The sequence below is a fragment of the Pan paniscus genome, chromosome 15, assembly GCF_029289425.2.
Source record: "Pan paniscus chromosome 15, NHGRI_mPanPan1-v2.0_pri, whole genome shotgun sequence".
NCBI classification, from domain to species: domain Eukaryota; kingdom Metazoa; phylum Chordata; class Mammalia; order Primates; family Hominidae; genus Pan; species Pan paniscus.
In genome coordinates this window covers 19055211-19071754 of record NC_073264.2, presented here as the reverse complement: position 1 = coordinate 19071754, position 16544 = coordinate 19055211, and positions in this window count along the sequence as shown.

Genomic DNA, 16544 nt, shown 5'->3' with positions numbered 1-16544 from the left:
GTGTTGTGTGTATTCAGATCACAGAGTTTAACCATTCTTTAGACAGAGCATATTTGTAACATTCTTTTTTTGGAATTTGCAATTGGAGATTTCAAGCGATTTCAGGCCAATGGTAGAAAAGGAAATATCTTCGTTTAAAAACTAGACAGAATCATTTTCAGAAACTAGTTTGTGATGTGTGCCTTCAACTGACAGAGTCTAACGTTTCTTTTCACAGAGCAGTTTGGAAGCACTCTCTTTGTAAAGTCTGCAAGTGGATATTTGGACCTCTTTGAGGCCTTCGTTGGAAGGGGTATTTCTTCATAAAATGCTAGACAGAAGAATTCTCAGTAACTTTTGTGTGTGTGTGTATTCAACTCACAGAGTTGAACCTTCCTTTAGACAGAGTAGATTTGAAACACTCTTTTTGTTTAATTTACATGTGGAGATTTCAAGCGAATTGAGGCCAATGACAGAAAAGGAAATATCTTCTTTTAAAAAGGAGACAGAATCATTCTCTGAAACAACTTAATGATTTGTGCGTTCAGCTCACAGAGTTTAACATTTCTTTTCATAGAGCAGTTTGAAAACACTCTGTTTGTAAAGTCTGCAAGTGGATATTCGGGCCTTTACCAGGCCTTCGTTGGATACGGGATTTCTTCATATAATGCAAGACAGAAGATTTCCCAGTAACTTCCTTGTGTTGTGTGTATTCAGCTCACAGAGTTGAACCTTTCTTTAGACAGAGCATATTTGATACATTCTTTTTTTAGAATTTGCAATTGGAGATTTCAAGCGATTTCAGGCCAATGGTAGAAAAGGAAATATCTTCGTATAAAAACTAGACAGACTCATTCTCTGAAACAACTTAAAGATATGTGCGTTCAGCTCACAGAGTTTAACCTTACTTTTCATAGAGCAGTTAGGAAACACTCTGTTTGTAAAGGCTGGAAGCGGATATTTGGACCTCTTTCAGGCCTTCGTTGGAAACGGGATTCCTTCATATAATGCTAGACAGAACAATTCTCAGTAACTTCTTAGCGTTGTGTGTATTCAACTCACAGGGTTGAACCTTTCTTTAGAGAGAGCAGATTTGAAACTCTCTTTTTGTGGAATTTGCGGTTGGAGATTTCAAGCGATTTGAGGCCAATGGTAGAAAGGGAAATATCTCCATTTAAAAACTAGACAGAATCATTCTGAGAAACTACTTTGTGATGTGTGCATCCACCTGACAGAGTTTAACCTTTCTTTTCATAGAGCAGTTTGAAAACACTCTGTTTGAAAAGTCTGCAAGTGGATATTTGGAACTCTACGAGGCCTTCGTTGGAAACGGGATTTCTTCATATAATGCAAGACAGAAGAATTCTCAGTAACTTCCTTGTGTTGTGTGTCTTCAGCTCACAGAGTTTAACCTTTCTTTAGACAGAGCATATTTGAAACTCTCTTTTTGTGGAATTTGCAATTGGAGATTTCAAGCGATTTCAGGCCAATGGTAGAAAAGGAAATATCTTCGTTTAAAAACTAGACAGAATCATTTTCAGAAACTAGTTTGTGATGTGTGCCTTCAACTGACAGAGTTTAACGTTTCTTTTCACAGAGCAGTTTGGAAGCACTCTCTTTGTAAAGTCTGCAAGTGGACACTTGGACCTCTTTGAGGCCTTCGTTGGAAGGGGTATTTCTTCACAAAATGCTAGACAGAGGAATTCTCAGTAACTTTTTTGTGTGTGTGTATTCAACTCACAGAGTTAAACCTTCTTTAGACAGAGTAGATTTGAAACACTCTTTTTGTTTAATTTACATGTGGAGATTTCAAGCGAATTGAGGCCAATGACAGAAAAGGAAATATCTTCTTTTAAAAAGTAGACAGAATCATTCTCTGAAACAACTTAATGATTTGTGCGTTCAGCCCACAGAGTTTAACATTTCTTTTCATAGAGCAGTTTGAAAACACTCTGTTTGTAAAGTCTGCCAGGGGATATTTGGGCCTTTACCAGGCCTTCGTTGGAAACGGGATTTCTTCATACAATGCAAGACAGAAGACTTCTCAGTAACTTCCTTGTGTTGTGTGTATTCAGCTCACAGAGTTGAACCTTTCTTTAGACAGAGCATATTTGATACATTCTTTTTTTAGAATTTGCAATTGGAGATTTCAAGCGATTTCAGGCCAATGGTAGAAAAGGAAATATCTTCGTATAAAAACTAGACAGACTCATTCTCTGAAACAACTTAAAGATATGTGCGTTCAGCTCACAGAGTTTAACCTTACTTTTCATAGAGCAGTTAGGAAACACTCTGTTTGTAAAGTCTGGAAGCGGATATTTGGACCTCTTTCAGGCCTTCGTTGGAAACGGGATTCCTTCATATAATGCTAGACAGAACAATTCTCAGTAACTTCTTAGCGTTGTGTGTATTCAACTCACAGGGTTGAACCTTTCTTTAGAGAGAGCAGATTTGAAACTCTCTTTTTGTGGAATTTGCGGTTGGAGATTTCAAGCGATTTGAGGCCAATGGTAGAAAGGGAAATATCTCCATTTAAAAACTAGACAGAATCATTCTGAGAAACTACTTTGTGATGTGTGCATCCACCTGACAGAGTTTAACCTTTCTTTTCATAGAGCAGTTTGAAAACACTCTGTTTGAAAAGTCTGCAAGTGGATATTTGGAACTCTACGAGGCCTTCGTTGGAAACGGGATTTCTTCATATAATGCAAGACAGAAGAATTCTCAGTAACTTCCTTGTGTTGTGTGTCTTCAGCTCACAGAGTTTAACCTTTCTTTAGACAGAGCATATTTGAAACTCTCTTTTTGTGGAATTTGCAATTGGAGATTTCAAGCGATTTCAGGCCAATGGTAGAAAAGGAAATATCTTCGTTTAAAAACTAGACAGAATCATTTTCAGAAACTAGTTTGTGATGTGTGCCTTCAACTGACAGAGTTTAACGTTTCTTTTCACAGAGCAGTTTGGAAGCACTCTCTTTGTAAAGTCTGCAAGTGGACACTTGGACCTCTTTGAGGCCTTCGTTGGAAGGGGTATTTCTTCACAAAATGCTAGACAGAGGAATTCTCAGTAACTTTTTTGTGTGTGTGTATTCAACTCACAGAGTTGAACCTTCCTTTAGACAGAGTAGATTTGAAACACTCTTTTTGTTTAATTTACATGTGGAGATTTCAAGCGAATTGAGGCCAATGACAGAAAAGGAAATATCTTCTTTTAAAAAGTAGACAGAATCATTCTCTGAAACAACTTAATGATTTGTGCGTTCAGCCCACAGAGTTTAACATTTCTTTTCATAGAGCAGTTTGAAAACACTCTGTTTGTAAAGTCTGCCAGGGGATATTTGGGCCTTTACCAGGCCTTCGTTGGAAACGGGATTTCTTCATACAATGCAAGACAGAAGACTTCTCAGTAACTTCCTTGTGTTGTGTGTATTCAGCTCACAGAGTTGAACCTTTCTTTAGACAGAGCATATTTGATACATTCTTTTTTTAGAATTTGCAATTGGAGATTTCAAGCGATTTCAGGCCAATGGTAGAAAAGGAAATATCTTCGTATAAAAACTAGACAGACTCATTCTCTGAAACAACTTAAAGATATGTGCGTTCAGCTCACAGAGTTTAACCTTACTTTTCATAGAGCAGTTAGGAAACACTCTGTTTGTAAAGTCTGGAAGCGGATATTTGGACCTCTTTCAGGCCTTCGTTGGAAACGGGATTCCTTCATATAATGCTAGACAGAACAATTCTCAGTAACTTCTTAGCGTTGTGTGTATTCAACTCACAGGGTTGAACCTTTCTTTAGAGAGAGCAGATTTGAAACTCTCTTTTTGTGGAATTTACAGTTGGAGATTTCAAGCGATTTGAGGCCAATGGTAGAAAGGGAAATATCTCCGTTTAAAAACTAGACAGAATCATTCTGAGAAACTACTTTGTGATGTGTGCATCCACCTGACAGAGTTTAACCTTTCTTTTCATAGAGCAGTTTGAAAACACTCTGTTTGAAAAGTCTGCAAGTGGATATTTGGAACTCTACGAGGCCTTCGTTGGAAACGGGATTTCTTCATATAATGCAAGACAGAAGAATTCTCAGTAACTTCCTTGTGTTGTGTGTCTTCAGCTCACAGAGTTTAACTTTTCTTTAGACAGAGCATATTTGAAACTCTCTTTTTGTGGAATTTGCAATTGGAGATTTCAAGCGATTTCAGGCCAATGGTAGAAAAGGAAATATCTTCGTTTAAAAACCAGACAGAATCATTCTCTGAAACAACGTAATGACTTGTGCGTTCAGCTCACAGGGTTTAACCTTTCTTTTCATAGAGCTGTTTGAAAACACTCTGTTTGTTAAGTCTGCAAGTGGATATTTGGACCTCTTTGAAGCCTTCTTTGGAAGCGGGATTTCTACATAAAATGCTAGACAGTAGAATTCTCAGTAACTTCCTTGTGTGTGTGTATTAAACTCACAGAGTTGAACCTTACTTTAGACAGTGTTGATTTGATGCACTCTTTTCGTGGAATTTACATGTGGAGATTTCAAGCGAATTGAGGTCAATGACAGAAAACGAAATATCACTGTTTAAAAACTAGTCAGAATCATTCTCAGAAACTACTTTGTGATGTGTGCATCCACCTGACAAAGTTGAACCTTTCTTTTCATGGAGCAGTTTGAAAACACTCTGTTTGTAAAGTCTGCAAGTGGATATTTGGACGTCTTGGAGGCCTTCGTTGGAAACGGGGTTTCTTCATATAATGCTAGACAGAAGAATTCCCAGTAACTTCTTTGTGTGTGTGTATTCAACTCACAGAGTTGGACCTTCCTTTAGACAGAGTAGATTTGAAACACTCTTTTTGTTTAACGTACATGTGGAGAATTCAAGCGAATTGAGGCCAATGACAGAAAAGGAAATATCTTCGTTTAAAAACTAGACAGAATCATTCTCTGAAACAACTTAATGATTTGTGCGTTCAGCTCACAGAGCTTAAACTTTCTTTTCATAGAGCAGTTTGAAAAGACTCTCTTTGTAAAGTCTGCCAGTGGATATTTGGGCCTTTACGAGGCCTTCTTTGGAAACGGGATATCTTCATATAATGCAAGACAGAAGATTTCTCAGTAACTTCCTTGTGTTGTGTGTATTCAGATCACAGAGTTTAACCATTCTTTAGACAGAGCATATTTGTAACATTCTTTTTTTGGAATTTGCAATTGGAGATTTCAAGCGATTTCAGGCCAATGGTAGAAAAGGAAATATCTTCGTTTAAAAACTAGACAGAATCATTTTCAGAAACTAGTTTGTGATGTGTGCCTTCAACTGACAGAGTTTAACGTTTCTTTTCACAGAGCAGTTTGGAAGCACTCTCTTTGTAAAGTCTGCAAGTGGATATTTGGACCTCTTTGAGGCCTTCGTTGGAAGGGGTATTTCTTCATAAAATGCTAGACAGAAGAATTCTCAGTAACTTTTGTGTGTGTGTGTATTCAACTCACAGAGTTGAACCTTCCTTTAGACAGAGTAGATTTGAAACACTCTTTTTGTTTAATTTACATGTGGAGATTTCAAGCGAATTGAGGCCAATGACAGAAAAGGAAATATCTTCTTTTAAAAAGGAGACAGAATCATTCTCTGAAACAACTTAATGATTTGTGCGTTCAGCTCACAGAGTTTAACATTTCTTTTCATAGAGCAGTTTGAAAACACTCTGTTTGTAAAGTCTGCAAGTGGATATTCGGGCCTTTACCAGGCCTTCGTTGGATACGGGATTTCTTCATATAATGCAAGACAGAAGATTTCCCAGTAACTTCCTTGTGTTGTGTGTATTCAGCTCACAGAGTTGAACCTTTCTTTAGACAGAGCATATTTGATACATTCTTTTTTTAGAATTTGCAATTGGAGATTTCAAGCGATTTCAGGCCAATGGTAGAAAAGGAAATATCTTCGTATAAAAACTAGACAGACTCATTCTCTGAAACAACTTAAAGATATGTGCGTTCAGCTCACAGAGTTTAACCTTACTTTTCATAGAGCAGTTAGGAAACACTCTGTTTGTAAAGGCTGGAAGCGGATATTTGGACCTCTTTCAGGCCTTCGTTGGAAACGGGATTCCTTCATATAATGCTAGACAGAACAATTCTCAGTAACTTCTTAGCGTTGTGTGTATTCAACTCACAGGGTTGAACCTTTCTTTAGAGAGAGCAGATTTGAAACTCTCTTTTTGTGGAATTTGCGGTTGGAGATTTCAAGCGATTTGAGGCCAATGGTAGAAAGGGAAATATCTCCATTTAAAAACTAGACAGAATCATTCTGAGAAACTACTTTGTGATGTGTGCATCCACCTGACAGAGTTTAACCTTTCTTTTCATAGAGCAGTTTGAAAACACTCTGTTTGAAAAGTCTGCAAGTGGATATTTGGAACTCTACGAGGCCTTCGTTGGAAACGGGATTTCTTCATATAATGCAAGACAGAAGAATTCTCAGTAACTTCCTTGTGTTGTGTGTCTTCAGCTCACAGAGTTTAACCTTTCTTTAGACAGAGCATATTTGAAACTCTCTTTTTGAGGAATTTGCAATTGGAGATTTCAAGCGATTTCAGGCCAATGGTAGAAAAGGAAATATCTTCGTTTAAAAACTAGACAGAATCATTTTCAGAAACTAGTTTGTGATGTGTGCCTTCAACTGACAGAGTTTAACGTTTCTTTACACAGAGCAGTTTGGAAGCACTCTCTTTGTAAAGTCTGCAAGTGGACACTTGGACCTCTTTGAGGCCTTCGTTGGAAGGGGTATTTCTTCACAAAATGCTAGACAGAGGAATTCTCAGTAACTTTTTTGTGTGTGTGTATTCAACTCACAGAGTTGAACCTTCCTTTAGACAGAGTAGATTTGAAACACTCTTTTTGTTTAATTTACATGTGGAGATTTCAAGCGAATTGAGGCCAATGACAGAAAAGGAAATATCTTCTTTTAAAAAGTAGACAGAATCATTCTCTGAAACAACTTAATGATTTGTGCGTTCAGCCCACAGAGTTTAACATTTCTTTTCATAGAGCAGTTTGAAAACACTCTGTTTGTAAAGTCTGCCAGGGGATATTTGGGCCTTTACCAGGCCTTCGTTGGAAACGGGATTTCTTCATACAATGCAAGACAGAAGACTTCTCAGTAACTTCCTTGTGTTGTGTGTATTCAGCTCACAGAGTTGAACCTTTCTTTAGACAGAGCATATTTGATACATTCTTTTTTTAGAATTTGCAATTGGAGATTTCAAGCGATTTCAGGCCAATGGTAGAAAAGGAAATATCTTCGTATAAAAACTAGACAGACTCATTCTCTGAAACAACTTAAAGATATGTGCGTTCAGCTCACAGAGTTTAACCTTACTTTTCATAGAGCAGTTAGGAAACACTCTGTTTGTAAAGTCTGGAAGCGGATATTTGGACCTCTTTCAGGCCTTCGTTGGAAACGGGATTCCTTCATATAATGCTAGACAGAACAATTCTCAGTAACTTCTTAGCGTTGTGTGTATTCAACTCACAGGGTTGAACCTTTCTTTAGAGAGAGCAGATTTGAAACTCTCTTTTTGTGGAATTTACAGTTGGAGATTTCAAGCGATTTGAGGCCAATGGTAGAAAGGGAAATATCTTCGTTTAAAAACTAGACAGAATCATTCTCTGAAACAACGTAATGATTTGTGCGTTCAGCTAACAGAGTTTAACCTTTCTTTTCATAGAGCAGTTTGAAAACACTCTTTTTGTAAAGTCTGCAAGTGGATATTTGGACCTCTTTGAAGCCTTCGTTGGAAGCGGGATTTCTTCATAAAATGGTAGACAGAAGAATTCTCAGTAACTTCTTTGTGTGTGTGTATTCAAATCACAGAGTTGAACCTTCCTTTAGACAGAGTAGATTTGAAACACTCTTTTTGTTTAATTTACATGTGGAGATTTCAAGCGAATTGAGGCCAATGACAGAAAAGGAAATATCTTCGTTTAAAAACTAGACAGAATCATTCTCTGAAACAACTTAATGATTTGTGCGTTCAGCTCACAGACTTTAACCTTTCTTTTCATAGAGCAGTTTGAAAACACTCTGTTTGTAAAGTCTGCAAGTGGATATTTGGACCTTTACGAGGCCTTCGTTGGAAACGGTATTTCTTCGTATAATGCAAGACAGAAGATTTCTCAGTAACTTCCTTGTGTTGTGTGTATTCAGCTCACAGAGTTGGACATTTGTTTAGGGAGAGCATATATGAAACTTTCTCCTTTTGGAATTTGCAATTGGAGATTTCAAGGGATTTCAGGTCAATGGAAGAAAAGGAAATATCTTCGTTTAAAAACTAGACAGAATCATTTTCAGAAACTAGTTTCTGATGTGTGCCTTCAACTGACAGAGTTTAACTTTTCTTTTCACAGTGCAGTTTGGAAGCACTCTCTTTGTAAAGTCTGCAAGTGGATATTTGGACCTCTTTGAGGCCTTCGTTGGAAGCGGGATTTCTTCATAAAATGCTAGACAGAGGAATTCTCAGTAACTTCTTTGTGTTTGTGTATTCAACTCACAGAGTTGAACATTCCTTTAGAAAGAGTAGATTTGAAACCCTCTTTTTGTGGAAATTACATGTGGAGATTTCAAGCGAATTGAGGTCAGTGACAGAAAACGAAATATGTTTGTTTAAAAAGTAGACAGAATCATTCTCAGAAACTACTTTGTGATGTGTGCATCCACCTGACAAAGTATATCCTTATTTTTCATAGAGCAGTTTGAAAACACTCTGTTTGTAAAATCTGCAAGTGTATATTTGGACCCCTTAGAGGCCTTCGTTGGAAACGGTATTTCTTCATATAATGCTACACAGAAGAATTTTCAGTAACTTCTTTGTGTTGTGTGTATTCACCTCACAGACTTGAACCTTTCTTTAGACAGAGCAGATTTGAAACTCTGTTTTTGTGGATTTTGCAATTGGAGATTTCAAGCGATTTGAGGCCAATGGTAGAAAAGGAAATATCTTCGTTTAAAAACCAGACAGAATCATTTTTAGAAACTAGTTTCTGATCTGTGCCTTCAATTGACAGAGTTTAACGTTTCTTTTCACAGAGCAGTTTGGAAGCACTCTCTTTGTAAAGTCTGCAAGTGGATATTTGGACCTCTTTGAGGCCTTCGTTGGAAACGTTATTTCTTCATATAATGCTAGACAGAAGAATTTTCAGTAACTTCTTTGTGTTGTGTGTATTCAGCTCACAGAGTTGAACCTTTCTTTAGACAGAGCAGATTTGAAACTCTCTTTTTGTGGGTTTTGCAATTGGAGATTTCAAGAGATTTGAGGCCAATGACAGAAAAGGAAATATCTTCTTTTAAAAAGGAGACAGAATCATTCTCTGAAACAACTTAATGATTTGTGCGTTCAGCTCACAGAGTTTAACATTTCTTTTCATAGAGCAGTTTGAAAACACTCTGTTTGTAAAGTCTGCAAGTGGATATTCGGGCCTTTACCAGGCCTTCGTTGGATACGGGATTTCTTCATATAATGCAAGACAGAAGATTTCCCAGTAACTTCCTTGTGTTGTGTGTATTCAGCTCACAGAGTTGAACCTTTCTTTAGACAGAGCATATTTGATACATTCTTTTTTTAGAATTTGCAATTGGAGATTTCAAGCGATTTCAGGCCAATGGTAGAAAAGGAAATATCTTCGTATAAAAACTAGACAGACTCATTCTCTGAAACAACTTAAAGATATGTGCGTTCAGCTCACAGAGTTTAACCTTACTTTTCATAGAGCAGTTAGGAAACACTCTGTTTGTAAAGGCTGGAAGCGGATATTTGGACCTCTTTCAGGCCTTCGTTGGAAATGGGATTCCTTCATATAATGCTAGACAGAACAATTCTCAGTAACTTCTTAGCGTTGTGTGTATTCAACTCACAGGGTTGAACCTTTCTTTAGAGAGAGCAGATTTGAAACTCTCTTTTTGTGGAATTTGCGGTTGGAGATTTCAAGCGATTTGAGGCCAATGGTAGAAAGGGAAATATCTCCATTTAAAAACTAGACAGAATCATTCTGAGAAACTACTTTGTGATGTGTGCATCCACCTGACAGAGTTTAACCTTTCTTTTCATAGAGCAGTTTGAAAACACTCTGTTTGAAAAGTCTGCAAGTGGATATTTGGAAATCTACGAGGCCTTCGTTGGAAACGGGATTTCTTCATATAATGCAAGACAGAAGAATTCTCAGTAACTTCCTTGTGTTGTGTGTATTCAGCTCACAGAGTTTAACCTTTCTTTAGACAGAGCATATTTGAAACTCTCTTTTTGTGGAATTTGCAATTGGAGATTTCAAGCGATTTCAGGCCAATGGTAGAAAAGGAAATATCTTCGTATAAAAACTAGACAGACTCATTCTCTGAAACAACTTAAAGATATGTGCGTTCAGCTCACAGAGTTTAACCTTACTTTTCATAGAGCAGTTAGGAAACACTCTGTTTGTAAAGTCTGGAAGCGGATATTTGGACCTCTTTCAGGCCTTCGTTGGAAACGGGATTCCTTCATATAATGCTAGACAGAACAATTCTCAGTAACTTCTTAGCGTTGTGTGTATTCAACTCACAGGGTTGAACCTTTCTTTAGAGAGAGCAGATTTGAAACTCTCTTTTTGTGGAATTTACAGTTGGAGATTTCAAGCGATTTGAGGCCAATGGTAGAAAGGGAAATATCTTCGTTTAAAAACTAGACAGAATCATTCTCTGAAACAACGTAATGATTTGTGCGTTCAGCTAACAGAGTTTAACCTTTCTTTTCATAGAGCAGTTTGAAAACACTCTTTTTGTAAAGTCTGCAAGTGGATATTTGGACCTCTTTGAAGCCTTCGTTGGAAGCGGGATTTCTTCATAAAATGGTAGACAGAAGAATTCTCAGTAACTTCTTTGTGTGTGTGTATTCAAATCACAGAGTTGAACCTTCCTTTAGACAGAGTAGATTTGAAACACTCTTTTTGTTTAATTTACATGTGGAGATTTCAAGCGAATTGAGGCCAATGACAGAAAAGGAAATATCTTCGTTTAAAAACTAGACAGAATCATTCTCTGAAACAACTTAATGATTTGTGCGTTCAGCTCACAGACTTTAACCTTTCTTTTCATAGAGCAGTTTGAAAACACTCTGTTTGTAAAGTCTGCAAGTGGATATTTGGACCTTTACGAGGCCTTCGTTGGAAACGGTATTTCTTCGTATAATGCAAGACAGAAGATTTCTCAGTAACTTCCTTGTGTTGTGTGTATTCAGCTCACAGAGTTGGACATTTGTTTAGGGAGAGCATATATGAAACTTTCTCCTTTTGGAATTTGCAATTGGAGATTTCAAGGGATTTCAGGTCAATGGAAGAAAAGGAAATATCTTCGTTTAAAAACTAGACAGAATCATTTTCAGAAACTAGTTTCTGATGTGTGCCTTCAACTGACAGAGTTTAACTTTTCTTTTCACAGTGCAGTTTGGAAGCACTCTCTTTGTAAAGTCTGCAAGTGGATATTTGGACCTCTTTGAGGCCTTCGTTGGAAGCGGGATTTCTTCATAAAATGCTAGACAGAGGAATTCTCAGTAACTTCTTTGTGTTTGTGTATTCAACTCACAGAGTTGAACATTCCTTTAGAAAGAGTAGATTTGAAACCCTCTTTTTGTGGAAATTACATGTGGAGATTTCAAGCGAATTGAGGTCAGTGACAGAAAACGAAATATGTTTGTTTAAAAAGTAGACAGAATCATTCTCAGAAACTACTTTGTGATGTGTGCATCCACCTGACAAAGTATATCCTTATTTTTCATAGAGCAGTTTGAAAACACTCTGTTTGTAAAATCTGCAAGTGTATATTTGGACCCCTTAGAGGCCTTCGTTGGAAACGGTATTTCTTCATATAATGCTACACAGAAGAATTTTCAGTAACTTCTTTGTGTTGTGTGTATTCACCTCACAGACTTGAACCTTTCTTTAGACAGAGCAGATTTGAAACTCTGTTTTTGTGGATTTTGCAATTGGAGATTTCAAGCGATTTGAGGCCAATGGTAGAAAAGGAAATATCTTCGTTTAAAAACCAGACAGAATCATTTTTAGAAACTAGTTTCTGATCTGTGCCTTCAATTGACAGAGTTTAACGTTTCTTTTCAAAGAGCAGTTTGGAAGCACTCTCTTTGTAAAGTCTGCAAGTGGATATTTGGACCTCTTTGAGGCCTTCGTTGGAAACGTTATTTCTTCATATAATGCAAGACAGAAGATTTCCCAGTAACTTCCTTGTGTTGTGTGTATTCAGCTCACAGAGTTGAACCTTTCTTTATACAGAGCATATTTGATACATTCTTTTTTTAGAATTTGCAATTGGAGATTTCAAGCGATTTCAGGCCAATGGTAGAAAAGGAAATATCTTCGTATAAAAACTAGACAGACTCATTCTCTGAAACAACTTAAAGATATGTGCGTTCAGCTCACAGAGTTTAACCTTACTTTTCATAGAGCAGTTAGGAAACACTCTGTTTGTAAAGTCTGGAAGCGGATATTTGGACCTCTTTCAGGCCTTCGTTGGAAACGGGATTCCTTCATATAATGCTAGACAGAACAATTCTCAGTAACTTCTTAGCGTTGTGTGTATTCAACTCACAGGGTTGAACCTTTCTTTAGAGAGAGCAGATTTGAAACTCTCTTTTTGTGGAATTTGCGGTTGGAGATTTCAAGCGATTTGAGGCCAATGGTAGAAAGGGAAATATCTCCATTTAAAAACTAGACAGAATCATTCTGAGAAACTACTTTGTGATGTGTGCATCCACCTGACAGAGTTTAACCTTTCTTTTCATAGAGCAGTTTGAAAACACTCTGTTTGAAAAGTCTGCAAGTGGATATTTGGAACTCTACGAGGCCTTCGTTGGAAACGGGATTTCTTCATATAATGCAAGACAGAAGAATTCTCAGTAACTTCCTTGTGTTGTGTGTCTTCAGCTCACAGAGTTTAACCTTTCTTTAGACAGAGCATATTTGAAACTCTCTTTTTGTGGAATTTGCAATTGGAGATTTCAAGCGATTTCAGGCCAATGGTAGAAAAGGAAATATCTTCGTTTAAAAACTAGACAGAATCATTTTCAGAAACTAGTTTGTGATGTGTGCCTTCAACTGACAGAGTTTAACGTTTCTTTTCACAGAGCAGTTTGGAAGCACTCTCTTTGTAAAGTCTGCAAGTGGACACTTGGACCTCTTTGAGGCCTTCGTTGGAAGGGGTATTTCTTCACAAAATGCTAGACAGAGGAATTCTCAGTAACTTTTTTGTGTGTGTGTATTCAACTCACAGAGTTGAACCTTCCTTTAGACAGAGTAGATTTGAAACACTCTTTTTGTTTAATTTACATGTGGAGATTTCAAGCGAATTGAGGCCAATGACAGAAAAGGAAATATCTTCTTTTAAAAAGTAGACAGAATCATTCTCTGAAACAACTTAATGATTTGTGCGTTCAGCCCACAGAGTTTAACATTTCTTTTCATAGAGCAGTTTGAAAACACTCTGTTTGTAAAGTCTGCCAGGGGATATTTGGGCCTTTACCAGGCCTTCGTTGGAAACGGGATTTCTTCATACAATGCAAGACAGAAGACTTCTCAGTAACTTCCTTGTGTTGTGTGTATTCAGCTCACAGAGTTGAACCTTTCTTTAGACAGAGCATATTTGATACATTCTTTTTTTAGAATTTGCAATTGGAGATTTCAAGCGATTTCAGGCCAATGGTAGAAAAGGAAATATCTTCGTATAAAAACTAGACAGACTCATTCTCTGAAACAACTTAAAGATATGTGCGTTCAGCTCACAGAGTTTAACCTTACTTTTCATAGAGCAGTTAGGAAACACTCTGTTTGTAAAGTCTGGAAGCGGATATTTGGACCTCTTTCAGGCCTTCGTTGGAAACGGGATTCCTTCATATAATGCTAGACAGAACAATTCTCAGTAACTTCTTAGCGTTGTGTGTATTCAACTCACAGGGTTGAACCTTTCTTTAGAGAGAGCAGATTTGAAACTCTCTTTTTGTGGAATTTACAGTTGGAGATTTCAAGCGATTTGAGGCCAATGGTAGAAAGGGAAATATCTCCGTTTAAAAACTAGACAGAATCATTCTGAGAAACTACTTTGTGATGTGTGCATCCACCTGACAGAGTTTAACCTTTCTTTTCATAGAGCAGTTTGAAAACACTCTGTTTGAAAAGTCTGCAAGTGGATATTTGGAACTCTACGAGGCCTTCGTTGGAAACGGGATTTCTTCATATAATGCAAGACAGAAGAATTCTCAGTAACTTCCTTGTGTTGTGTGTCTTCAGCTCACAGAGTTTAACTTTTCTTTAGACAGAGCATATTTGAAACTCTCTTTTTGTGGAATTTGCAATTGGAGATTTCAAGCGATTTCAGGCCAATGGTAGAAAAGGAAATATCTTCGTTTAAAAACCAGACAGAATCATTCTCTGAAACAACGTAATGACTTGTGCGTTCAGCTCACAGGGTTTAACCTTTCTTTTCATAGAGCTGTTTGAAAACACTCTGTTTGTTAAGTCTGCAAGTGGATATTTGGACCTCTTTGAAGCCTTCTTTGGAAGCGGGATTTCTACATAAAATGCTAGACAGTAGAATTCTCAGTAACTTCCTTGTGTGTGTGTATTAAACTCACAGAGTTGAACCTTACTTTAGACAGTGTTGATTTGATGCACTCTTTTCGTGGAATTTACATGTGGAGATTTCAAGCGAATTGAGGTCAATGACAGAAAACGAAATATCACTGTTTAAAAACTAGTCAGAATCATTCTCAGAAACTACTTTGTGATGTGTGCATCCACCTGACAAAGTTGAACCTTTCTTTTCATGGAGCAGTTTGAAAACACTCTGTTTGTAAAGTCTGCAAGTGGATATTTGGACGTCTTGGAGGCCTTCGTTGGAAACGGGGTTTCTTCATATAATGCTAGACAGAAGAATTCCCAGTAACTTCTTTGTGTGTGTGTATTCAACTCACAGAGTTGGACCTTCCTTTAGACAGAGTAGATTTGAAACACTCTTTTTGTTTAACGTACATGTGGAGAATTCAAGCGAATTGAGGCCAATGACAGAAAAGGAAATATCTTCTTTTAAAAAGTAGACAGAATCATTCTCTGAAACAACTTAATGATTTGTGCGTTCAGCTCACAGAGCTTAAACTTTCTTTTCATAGAGCAGTTTGAAAAGACTCTCTTTGTAAAGTCTGCCAGTGGATATTTGGGCCTTTACGAGGCCTTCTTTGGAAACGGGATATCTTCATATAATGCAAGACAGAAGATTTCTCAGTAACTTCCTTGTGTTGTGTGTATTCAGATCACAGAGTTTAACCATTCTTTAGACAGAGCATATTTGTAACATTCTTTTTTTGGAATTTGCAATTGGAGATTTCAAGCGATTTCAGGCCAATGGTAGAAAAGGAAATATCTTCGTTTAAAAACTAGACAGAATCATTTTCAGAAACTAGTTTGTGATGTGTGCCTTCAACTGACAGAGTTTAACGTTTCTTTTCACAGAGCAGTTTGGAAGCACTCTCTTTGTAAAGTCTGCAAGTGGATATTTGGACCTCTTTGAGGCCTTCGTTGGAAGGGGTATTTCTTCATAAAATGCTAGACAGAAGAATTCTCAGTAACTTTTGTGTGTGTGTGTATTCAACTCACAGAGTTGAACCTTCCTTTAGACAGAGTAGATTTGAAACACTCTTTTTGTTTAATTTACATGTGGAGATTTCAAGCGAATTGAGGCCAATGACAGAAAAGGAAATATCTTCTTTTAAAAAGGAGACAGAATCATTCTCTGAAACAACTTAATGATTTGTGCGTTCAGCTCACAGAGTTTAACATTTCTTTTCATAGAGCAGTTTGAAAACACTCTGTTTGTAAAGTCTGCAAGTGGATATTCGGGCCTTTACCAGGCCTTCGTTGGATACGGGATTTCTTCATATAATGCAAGACAGAAGATTTCCCAGTAACTTCCTTGTGTTGTGTGTATTCAGCTCACAGAGTTGAACCTTTCTTTAGACAGAGCATATTTGATACATTCTTTTTTTAGAATTTGCAATTGGAGATTTCAAGCGATTTCAGGCCAATGGTAGAAAAGGAAATATCTTCGTATAAAAACTAGACAGACTCATTCTCTGAAACAACTTAAAGATATGTGCGTTCAGCTCACAGAGTTTAACCTTACTTTTCATAGAGCAGTTAGGAAACACTCTGTTTGTAAAGGCTGGAAGCGGATATTTGGACCTCTTTCAGGCCTTCGTTGGAAACGGGATTCCTTCATATAATGCTAGACAGAACAATTCTCAGTAACTTCTTAGCGTTGTGTGTATTCAACTCACAGGGTTGAACCTTTCTTTAGAGAGAGCAGATTTGAAACTCTCTTTTTGTGGAATTTGCGGTTGGAGATTTCAAGCGATTTGAGGCCAATGGTAGAAAGGGAAATATCTCCATTTAAAAACTAGACAGAATCATTCTGAGAAACTACTTTGTGATGTGTGCATCCACCTGACAGAGTTTAACCTTTCTTTTCATAGAGCAGTTTGAAAACACTCTGTTT